This window comes from Cryptomeria japonica, chromosome 8 (genome assembly GCF_030272615.1).
Source record: "Cryptomeria japonica chromosome 8, Sugi_1.0, whole genome shotgun sequence".
Classification (NCBI taxonomy): Eukaryota; Viridiplantae; Streptophyta; class Pinopsida; order Cupressales; family Cupressaceae; genus Cryptomeria; species Cryptomeria japonica.
Genome location: NC_081412.1, coordinates 518,017,729 through 518,028,151, shown reverse-complemented (window position 1 = coordinate 518,028,151; position 10,423 = coordinate 518,017,729). Strand labels below are relative to the sequence as shown.

Here is a 10,423-nt window from a genome sequence, read left to right as displayed (position 1 = left end):
CAATCATTGCATTTCGTGAGATGATCTGTCTGTATTTCACAGTTTGCATACATATTTAACAGAAAAAATGCACGCTATCTGTTTTCACATTTGTGTTGGTCAAGCCAATAATCAAGCCACTGGCCCATGTCATTGTTCCAAAAGATAGCATCAATTGCAAGTTGCCGAGCAATAGAGCTTGAATGAAATCTTTAGCAACTGAATTTTTACCAAGAGCTTTGGCAAAAAAAAAAAAAAAAAAACTATATTCAATTCCATCTGCAATAAATAAGTATTCAGATCTACAGGTATGATAGAAGTGGTATGCAATGTTGTAAGATTTTTCTAATTACTCATCCATCGTGAACTGAAGTCCCATCCAGTTTCAGCAGTTGTAGCATCTGGGTGAAGACTGAAGAACAGTAGGGCATCCCCTTTGTTGGGCTTCACTGAATAGCCACGCTTGGCACATTCTGACCACGAATCATCTTTTGGCTGGCTCTGCTTTGATTCTGCATTAGGAAAGACAGTCTCTCCCCCCTTCACCACATCAGATAAATACATCAGCACTGTGGCAATTCTGTGACCACCCATGGCTTGATTGAGTTTATCATCAAAATGAGGTTCATATTTCTGGCCATTTTCGTAATGCAAAATCTGCATTACCTCTCCATTTTCTTTTGGAAGAAATGTCCAAGCTGCAATCCTTTCTTCGATCCTTGCAACAATTTCATCCTGGCCTTTACTCAAGAACATTCCTGAGCTTGTTCGGATTTCACTCATAACACTTTTCCCTGACTCATTGTCTGCAACCATGGATTTCTCCATCTTGTCTCTTGACAATGCAATGAGATGATCACACTCTTCATCTGTAAGGAAATTCTTGTACAAAAAGGCCCTGGGATGCCAAGACAACTGAGTTACTCGAGCTGGATCAAAGCCAGAAGGTGGACCATATTTCAATATGGAAAGTTTAGATGCATCCTTGCTAGTTCTCAATGGCATCCTATACGTTTCACCGAGCCATCCAGGGAGCTCCATTGCAGACTCTGCAAATCGGCTATACATTGCCACAATTATCAATACTCCTGCAAACGGCGTCATGGTCGTTCAAATTTGAATCACCACAACAAAACCCAAGCTTTGCCGTACCCAAAAGATCAGTTGTAGTAACCACCCACTTGCGCTAGTGTAACCAGTTTCGATTGCCCAAAACCCTCAAAATCCCCTTTGTGTTTGAATCATTAGTAAATAATGACTATTTGCCTTCTATTTCCATCAATAAAACCACATGCATAACCAACATTGATTGCAGTTTCTATCTTGTCTCCAGTCAAAACCCAAATTTTGATACCAGCTTGCAGCAAAATATGAATGCACGTGGGAACACCATCTTGTAGCTTGTCCCCAATTGCTACACACCCAAGTAAAATAAATTGTTCCTCGATTAACTCTGCAACTTGATGTATTCTCTGTTCTCGGTCAGTTAAAGAAGACCTTGCTTCTTGAAACATTGCATTCCATGATTGGTACATACTAAAATCAAGAAACCGGTAAGCAACACAAAGTGTTCTGATGCCTTCTGAAGAAAATTTTCCTAGGTGGTTCCAGGTGGCAACTGCAATTGGGCTCTTGTTGTCTTCCAACCTCTGATAAATGGCAGAGTCAGCACCCTTGCAATATAAAATCAGTTGGCCAGTTGGATGATCACATATAACAGACTGTCGTTTCCTTGAGTTGTTAAACTCCAAGACATTCAGTATTTTATATTCAACATCCTGTACAGAACCTGGTCCTTGAACATGTGATTCACGTACAATGACACTTGTGGTAGTTCTCCATAAAATATAAGACCCAGGGCAGCCAGCAAGAACATAGATCATAGCGGGCAGCCAGATTTCGACCTCATATCCTTTTATCCAAGTTTTCGTCACAGCAATTCAATTCCATGTAAGGAAATGAAGTTCGAGCACGGGCTCGTGACACTCATTTCATTACCAGTTGATTCTGATTTCATTGAAGTTCACTGTTTGAACATGCATTTAAAACTCAAATACTCTGTTTCTTTACCAACTTGCTGCATTGAATTGTTTATCTTCACGATGTGGTATTGACCCTTTTTAAATACTGTAAGGTTTCACATTGAAATAATATGTCCCTTAAAACAGTTTATTCATTAATATCTTCTTTTATGCATATCATGGATAGTAAAGTAAAAGGTTTCATATTTAAAACAAACACGTCCCTTTGATACTTCAGTTGGTTTCTTCATCATTCCACTTGATATTCTGAAATTAGTTACTCTAAAGGGTATGTCGGGCTCATAGCCGAAGGGAGCCTCGGTCAGGGGCACATGCCAATTAGAGTAACTAATTATCTGCACATGAAACAAACACATTAGCATAAACATTTCTTTTTCCTGAAGCAGTGATTTGTCTTTATCTTTCCCGCCCTTTCAAAACAGAAATATGATAGGCTATAATAAATGATATGTTGTAGGATAATCTTTCATTGCTTAGATCGGTTGGATCTAACACCTCTTCTTTTTTGTGCAGGAAAGTAGGAGTTTTTTAAAGTCTGAAGATCGAGAAAACATTCATAAGGGCAACGGGGCAGCCAATAACCAGTCAAAGCAACCCAAGGCAATGACTGGTTATCCTCACACTCATTATTTGATTCTATCCTTTTTTGTTTTGGATATGTAGGAAAGATAGAAATGCTAAGCTCACGGCTTGTGTGAGGTTTTAAGAAACTCAGTGTATATAAATATGCTTCAGATGCATGAACTCAATTTGTAATCTATCATTGTTCAATACAAATGAAAAATACGCCCTTTCTTCTTTTTAAACACTGCAATGTACCTTTTGTAAATGCAATCATTTGATAAATATGCATCCTTTGGCTAAAATTCCATGGGTAATGAAATTTTAGATAACAGTTTTCAAGGCAGAAATATTTTCTGAAATTTGCTTCTATTTTTCTTAATGCATAGTAATATTGACTAAAATTCTTTTTATTTTCCAGGACTTTCCACCGCATATCTTACAATGCAAGATTTTTTACAACTCCTCAGAAGGGGTAGGGGTTATAGTAATAATAATAATAGCCGTGGTTTATAGGTTTCATCTGTTGAGGGTTCTGCTGCCATGCCAATCTCCTCTGTTGAGCATGTTCTTCTAGGCGGTATTGGTACTTACAGCACAAGCCACATTTTGACATATGGTCAGAGCAATGGCAAATCTGAAGCCGGTCCTCCTCTACCTCCTCCCATGGTGCATGTCACTGTAATGGAAGCCAAACCAAAAATCGCAGCCAAGGTTATGTCTGCTATGAACAATTATGGTGTAGGAAGCGGACCGACATTCGCATTGTGGAAAGAACGTGTTTGTGTTCCAGAAGGAAATTGAACCACTGGCCCCCATGCGAAAAGCGATGTAGCTAAAGTTTCATGTTTTTTCTTAACCATTAGTTAGTTCCCCTTCAACACAATCCATTAAATATAGTTTAATTTTGATCATTATTTTTTGTTTTATGGTTATTTTGCAGATTTTGCGTATTGGTTAGCAACTAGATCAAAAACAGACATGTTGTTCATTGCTAAGAATGCATTCATTCTCAACTCGATTGATGTCAATCAACAGCCAATTCTTTCCTCAAGAAAAGGTGTACATTTCATCGTATTATATATTTGTGTCCTGTTATTTCAAATTTCTTTTAATTTCATTTTTTTAAATATGTTAAGCCAATTGCATAAACAAGAATTTGGATTTTCTGGTTTTCAGGTAACAACCACAAACAGGGCAAGGTCTTGTTAAGAAGATGAAGTTCATGAAACCTATTTCGAAAGATGATGAAGTCCATGAAACCCATTTCGAAAGATGATGAAGATGAAGATGATGAATATGTGGATCAGAATCGAGAGAATTGGATGAAAATTTTGTCTCACAAAGGTATCTGAAACAAGGAAAAATATGCTTTCCTTTTGGTTTCATTTCTCGCAGGGATTCTTTCCATGTACTTTTAAGTTTAAGGAAAGCTTTTTAATGTTATAAGTTGAAATAATTTGCAACCTGAAATTGGTTACATTATTCTTCAGGGGCAATTTATGAAGTTGGTCTATCTGATTAACATTGTGTTAATATGACCCAAATTAAATTTGATGTATCACTGGTATACTACAATAATTTACAATTAATATTAGAGCTGCTTGCGAATAGTGAATCAAAATTGTTGTCTACGTCTTATTTGAAATAGAAAAATATTTACAATGGAGAGACAAAAACCCTAACATGTTCAATCTGTCTTCATTAAACTCAACACTTGCTTTGAAATGTGACTCTCTTTTCTTCTTGCAACATGGACCTATATTCTAGGCATGTGTAGTTTGATGGATACCCATGTGGACTTGGCAAAAAATGAGGCTTTGATCAAAACCAAACTTCCCTCTCAAAACAACATGATTTCCCTCTCAAAACAACACGATTTTTGGCAAGACTAAAGAAATCTTAAGCATGGAAAAACCATTTTTGATTCCTTGACCTATCAAAACACCGCATGGTGACATGATAATGAGCCTTCTAAGAGAAAACAAACATGTAAAGAAATTCTAACCCTCAAAAACTCAATGACACTTTGAGAACATGATGATGTTAGAAGGGCCATTAGGCCACTGTGAAAGAATAGACTAACAAGACCTTTGAAAGATTGTGACCAGCTATGAAAACATTTGCAACTTGCTCATCTTTAGAAACTCGTCCAATGTCAATAGCAAGTCAAGTCCTCAAAGTGTTCAAAAAATTTGAAGGCCAAGTAGGGTAAGCAAGAGCCTTTCAATCCAAGTACTTCAAAGCAATATTTAAGTTGTGAATTGATTCTGAGTATAAAAATGAGAGGAACCACAATAGTATGTGTACTTTAAACAAGGATACGGTAGCTGGTGAAGATACAACATTTGTTCAGAATTTATTGAAAAGATCTTCCTCTATATTCTAGTTAAATTTTTACCTTACATAAGATATCATCATTAAGCCAGGCATATGATTTGAAGTTGAATTTGATGGATGGATGACAGCTCACTAGACCATGAATTATGATCTCTGTAGCATGGCTTTTAGAGTTGAATTTGATGGATGGAGGCTAGATCATTGAACTGCCACTATCTGTATTTTTTATTAGATATTGTATATATTTTTTTTGGTTGTGAATGGGCAAAGCTCCTATGGATAACCAATTTTGAACTGTCAAGAAAAACTACAAAATATCGCAAGGCCTCATGTGTTTTTTATCACAAGATAAATGAGTACAAGGAGAGCCCAACATCATAGTGGTATGATGAGGACCAAGTTGTGCAACTAATTTTAGTTTAGTCCCATCGTAAGAGCCAAATGAGTTAAATAATTCCATTGAGGAGCAAATAAGAAGAATTCCATTTGATGGTAGCTTTGTTCATTGAGCTTGCTTCTTGAAGCACCTAAGCATTTTTCATTGGTATAATTTTAAATTATAATACTAATGTTTGAATTTCAATTTTTCAGTTTTTAGCCCTTCATAATGTGATAATGTCATTCAATGTTGGACCATGGATGTTATTTAACTTTGTGCTTCTTTCACTGTCATTTATAATATGTATTTTGATTTTATTTAAGATGTTTTTTTCTTTAATTTTTAACTATTATTTTACACATTTTTAGCAGTCACCTCCTAGCATGCTGTACCCAAAATAAAAGAAATATTTTGTCATCCCTAGAAACATGTCCCTTCATCCTGAACTTGGAAAGAGATTAAAGCTACCTGAAATTATTTTAGAAATAAAAGAAATATTTTGTCATCCCTAGAAACATGTCCCTTCATCCTGAACTTGGAAAGAGATTAAAGCTACCTGAAATTATTTTTGAAAAATGGTAATTAAATGCATTGAATTGCATTCCATCAAAAGAAGAATCTAAAATGTCATGAGAACCATGTTCTAATGATAAGGTTACATTACCATGATGAAGTATTAAGTTTTTATGGTAAAGCCAATCGTTGTGCAAGTCCATGGCATAGTTGTCAAATTTAAAACCTCTAAAGCATGGCTTCTCAATGGAAGACATGTTCCCTCGTATTTGGAGACGGTGAGCTCCCTCAAGTTTAAAGATGGTACATTACCTCATATTTAGTTGATGGCAATGTTAGTATTGCAATTTATCTATTAGAAAAATCTAGATCCTTTTTGAAACTTTTTTTTTTTAAAAGCTAAAACATCTACCGATCTAAATGTAGCCCTCTGCTCCATGCATTTACCAAGCTTCCTTCTGCGAACACTACCCACATTTGGTTGACTAGGTGGGATAGGCTCTCCCTCCTTATAGATAATCCAACGGTATGGACCTGCATCCTTCAATCCAAGTCACTAAAGAAAACCTTAATTTTATCAATGTGCCATAATGTTATCAATAGGAGCTCAGAGAATTGCAAATCTTTTTCTGCATTTATGTCTGCCAATTCATTCTTCTTCTTCAAAATGCCTAGAGAATTTATCTTGCATTGAGGCACTTTTGATGTACAAAGAGTTACAATAAATTTCACAGAATATGCTAAGGTGGGAGATGTTTGCAGGGTAATACAGTAAGTTCAAAGGATTTGATGAATCTATCCACAATCGTAAGATAAAATTTAAAGTTGCCATCATCTATTTCCAAAAGAGATTTTTTCTGAACGTTGCTAAAATCTATTAAGAGTTAGACAGGTGACCATGATAAGAGAGCAGAGTTTTGTTGAGTTTGATAGTCAAATTTATTGTTCGATTCAAAAACTCATTTGTCTATCATGCTTATTGGTTACAATACTACAATGTTTAACAAATAACTAGTATGTATCATTAATATGCTTGGATGTTAATCCATCTTATAAAAACATGTTTATATTTGAATATTGTACCCAAAATTTAATAATAATGGGTAATATTTCTTTTAGTAAATATCTTGTTTAGAATGATTTTAGAATTCTAAAGTAACAAGTTGCCAATGGCTCAGGTTTTAGACATTAAGAAATTTGGTGCCACACTGCAATCAAAAGAGAGACCAAAGCATCCTTTCATCTCGAGGTAATCCTTTGTACATTTCTTGGGTTTTCTTTCTAATTTATGAAATGAACTATAGAGGTGTATTGCAGAGCACAATATTGTCCTCCAGTCCTTATCTTGATTTGCATGTCTTGGCCAGGTTATTAAATACCTACAATCTTTACAAGAAAATGTCCAACAGTATGAGGCGACAGAGCAAAGCTCGAACCACATTTTCCATTTTAATATTTTCTCATTGCATGAAGGATTTTGGCAAAAGCTATGGAATTTGGCTTGACACCTGCCACTTGCATTTGCTTAAAAGTTTGTGAAATATTTTTAAGAAATCCATTTTGTGCATATCTTAGAACCATATTGAGGCATCACAAATTTTGCATTATTCATTGAATCTTTAGGACAATGGATTTTATAAAAAGGGATCTAAAATTTTTAGGATTAGATTTCACAGTCGAAACAGAGAGCTGAATATCTTATTGAGGCATTTTGTCTAACAAATTGTGTGCCTTGTCTATGCTGTCACATTTCACATACATGTCTAGCAAGGCAGTTACAAACATAACATCTAACAAATGTCACCCTTCCTTTATTTTTTAAAATCAATAAATACTTTGATTTTATGTCCAGTATGCACATTTTTCTTCAAGTTACATTCAGAACATGCATAGTATTAGACACCATACTTTCCAAACTATCACTTTCTACTGGGTTTGATAACTCGTTCTTCAAAAACCACAACCACTTATGATTTTAGCACTGAATTTCAGTTGTAAACTGTTTCTGAAATTACATTATATGAAAAGAAAAAGTTTCTACTATGTCAAATATAAGCTCACCCAAATTTAAAAATTTATCAATATTATATACATTTTTTACATGCTCAAAGTAACTTTATATTACTTAATTGTTCTCAACACTTCATTGCATTGCTAGCATGTTTTTAGCTAAAGGCAGGGACTCATGCTGTCTCACAGCTCTTGTTTTATTTTTATTTTTAATTTAAGTCAATTAAATTAATTAAAATGAAGTTATCTTGAAAATTTAGTTTATTGGGAGAACTTTACAATAATTAATTTAATTTATCCCTTTATAATATCGCACTTTAGCCTACTAGACTTGGCTGGATGATGACTTGGAAAAAGGGTACATTTGTCTTCCATTCCACACATTGCTTGTCCTCAAGCAATTGCAAACCCAACTGCTGGATAGTTTGTTCACTTTTCCATGTAGTGTGCTCAAAAGGGAAGTATCTCTATCTAATTAAGTTTCAATTCCTCTGAAAGTAAATTGTACCTTATGGTTAAATGAGCAGCTAGCTACTAAAATAGCGATGATTAGTCAAAATGATATTTTTAATCATGAAACAATTAATTTGTTGTATGTATGAAATTATTATGATATTGCTACATTACAAGTTGGGAAACTAAATGGTTTGTCATGAAAATTTGAAAATGGACACAATTAATATTACCATCAATTAAGGGTCCTTTGGCAAGCATGTCCTTTCTTCAAACACATTTTGGAGCCCATTCTTGGCTGTAATGTAAACCTAGAACAATTGCATTACCTTTAGGTCAGGGAATTGTAGTAGCAATCGACATTGACGTGTTGCAGGTCGACTACCTTCATTGGCTTTGTTAGAAATGAAGTGCTAGGGCCTACTAGTTGAATGGATTTTTAATCCCTCATGCCAGACACCACCAAGATGTGCAGTTAAATGTTTGATACGATTGGGTTGGAACCTACTTATTTTGATTTAGGAATCTCTCTTCCAGGTAGTGCTAAGCAAGGTATAGGTGCTAGTTTTTACGAGTATGTACGTTGTAAGGGCCCTATGAGGGCATAGGTGGAGGTCATATATGTGAAAACCTATGACCGCTATAGATAAAATCTTATGCATGCTTGAGATTGACAATATTCAAGGAGCATATGATGTCAAAGGACTGTTAGTCATACCACATATATAGAAGGAGAGATTATGCCAGGAGCATGTGGGCCTCACTATGTAGATAACATACCATGCCTCACTATGTAGTAGAGATATGGAATTGTAACCTTATTTTATTAATAGTAGAAACACCCCGTGTACCTGATCTTTAGGAGGATATCCCTTTGCTTAGCAAGATGATTTGAACATCCACTCTCTCAGGGAGGGCAACAAAATCTGATTGGGGGGGTGGATAGGGAGTATATTCAGATTGGAGGGTTCGTAATGCACCCTTGAGGCGAACAATGGAATATTTAAGGGAAGACTCTATGTGACCAGTCAAGCAGTTATGGTATTATCCAGGTAACATTAATTGTTAGCCCTCCATTGATATTGTGATGTAATCAATTTGCAAAATTGTAAATTAGTTACGACACATTGATGGTCTATGATCTAGAAGAATTACATTGTTAGTGAATATTATGCATTAGTGCTATTATCTTAATGCATCTTCGACCACCATGCAACATTGCAAATTAGCGTGTCTTGCAATGCAGCCATTCACAAATCTTCTCTTATGATAATTTTGTGCCTATCCTGTAAGTAGGATCTAGGTTACTAACTCCAAAAAACTGTGGTAACTTGATATGTGAATTTTCCCTTGAGCTACACTATCTTGTGTTCTTTCCTTTGCTTTTTCGGATGTATTTCCTTTATATGACACAATTTGTGGTACTTCTAACCAATTTTTTTGCATCATATAAACTTTGTTAAATCTGTATACTTTCTAAGGGTTCCTTAGCCATATTTATTTTTTTAGATTGAATATTTAATTCTTGTGTTATGTTCTTCATCTTTTTGTTGAGTAATATTTTCTACATAGTAATTATCGCCCTTAATTCTTAGGGGAATGTGAATAACTTGGGTGTCATTTGCAAAAGATATTTTTGTCCTAGCAATGCTCATAATGTATTGAACGACTCTTCTAGGGCTACCGCTTGAAAAATAGTTGTTAGTTTAATGCCTTGTACATTCCTTCATGTGTCCATTGTTAGAATGATGAAACCATCTGCTAGATTGATATTCTAGGTAGTTTTTGTGAATTTTTGTCTCCCGAGTTTCTCCTAAGTTTTGTGTAGTATGATATTAGTCCTTGCACCCAATTCTACCATGATGTGCTTTATCTTTTCATGATGAAAGTGTACAATTACCATTAATACCCTATTTTTCGAGTCCCTGCATCTATGCACGTTGTTAATTTATTGGTGGATGTTCCCAATATTTTCAGGATTGTTTCAATTTGACCAAAAAATTTCTATGTTGGGCCAAAATGACTGGTGTTATTTTGTGGTTTGGAATTAATCTCTATTTTCTTCTTCTTAATCTAATTCATGACTATTTTCATTGTTTTTGATATTCTTGTTTTTAGAGGTATTTGTCCCTTGGTGGGTGATTAT

The 10,423-nt window shown here is 35.0% G+C and overlaps 1 pseudogene; it reads right to left on the bottom strand.

The window, feature by feature from the left end:
- Nucleotides 1-332: 332 nt before the first annotated feature.
- On the bottom strand, nucleotides 333-1,236 carry LOC131050427 (probable prolyl 4-hydroxylase 7; annotated as a pseudogene).
- Between the last annotated feature and the right edge of the window lie 9,187 nt (nucleotides 1,237-10,423).